Raw genomic sequence first — 1,635 nt, 5'->3', positions numbered from 1 at the left:
TATGATCTTCTCGAGGGGTGTTCCTGATAACCGACTCTTTTACTCAGTATAGGGGCCTAAGGACTGTACTATCTCATCCTTTGTTGTGGTCTTCAGTCTGTCCGTGCGGTGCAGGATCCCTATTGTATCTCCCGGGTGCTTGAGACAGCATCAGCGCCAGCTAGACCTGTGCGACTCGTGTGAAACCACTGAGTCTTACTATGGAGGGCTTGTCTAGTAACTCATTGCCTACTCCCCGTAATTGGCTCTCACCATAATCAGAGCCCAATCATCACCCTCCTTACTCAGCCCTGTTCAATTGCCACGCGTGACCCACCATGCCTGTTGCCAATCTCTCTCCCCTCCTTTCTCATTCCAGTCCACGCTACTCTCAGATCGGGAGAGGAGTAGTGAGACTCTCCACATGTTGAATGAGACATGGTGAGAGGAATCTGTTGGCCTTTGATCCCCAAAGCTAGCTAAGGAACAGCTCTGTAGGCAGTTGCTGTTAGAGTTCAGAGACAGATTTGCTCTGATTGAGGAGGAGGTGGGTTAGACTCATCTGTTGCAGCACGAGATCCACACAGGGGACGTTCAGCCCATCAAGATACGTCCCGCCATATCCTGCTAATTCACAAGGAGGTGGCAGACAAGGCTGTGTTGGAGATGCAGCGAGCAGAATTCATCGAGCCCCTGGGCTGCACCAGTGGTCATGGTTCCTAAGAAGGAGGACAAGCTGACATTCTGTGCGGACTACAGGCGGCTGTGCTGGACTTGGTTAACCTGTCTAGCGGAACCCCCCCCCCCCACATTCCACTGAAAAGGCAGCAAGCGAAATTCAATTTTCTTTTTGTTGAAATATTTAACTTTCACACATTAACAAGTCCAATACAGCAAATGAAAGATAAACTTGTGAATCCAGCCAACATGTCCGATTTTTTAAATGTTTTACAGCGAAAACACCACGTATATTTATGTTAGCTCACCACCAAATACAAAATAGAACAGACATTTCTTTCACAGCACAGGTAGCACAGGTTTTGATCACAGCACAGGTTTTGCTCACGGATTGAGCCATTCGTCAAAGGGGGGATTTAGGAGGAGGAGAAGATTTAGGAGGAGAAGATTTTGGCCCAATGGTTTTGCCAAAATTTTAACCAACGTGTTAAAAATAAATAAATATATGATTTTTTTTTTTTTTAAACAGTTCATTTATTATTGCGTGACATGTTTGTTATATAACATAGACAAGGGAACTCCACTGCAACCAGGGAAGTTCCCCACTCCAAAAKGACCTTTTGTCCACCTTGCTATTGTAGCGGGTGTCGTCGTCTGAAGAGGAAGAATCGGACCAAAGCGCAAAGTGGTAATAGTTCATGRCTTTTATTAAAACTGAACACTAGAACAAAATAACAAAGTGCAACACGAAACCGAAACAGTYCTGTCAGATGCAGAAAACATTAAACAGAAAATAACTACCCACAAAACACAGGTGGGAAAAGGCTACCTAAAGATGGTTCCCAATCAGAGACAAGATAGAAGCTGAATCATGATAGAACATACCGGGGCGCAAAACAAAACAGACAAATTGACAGTAGAAAAATTGACATAGAATGCCACCCAAATACACCTGATCAAACCAAATACAGACATAAA

The sequence above is a fragment of the Salvelinus sp. IW2-2015 genome, linkage group LG4q.1:29, assembly GCF_002910315.2.
Source record: "Salvelinus sp. IW2-2015 linkage group LG4q.1:29, ASM291031v2, whole genome shotgun sequence".
Taxonomy (NCBI): Eukaryota; Metazoa; Chordata; class Actinopteri; order Salmoniformes; family Salmonidae; genus Salvelinus; species Salvelinus sp. IW2-2015.
The sequence above is the reverse complement of the archived record's forward strand: the minus strand, read 5'-3'. Positions refer to the sequence as shown.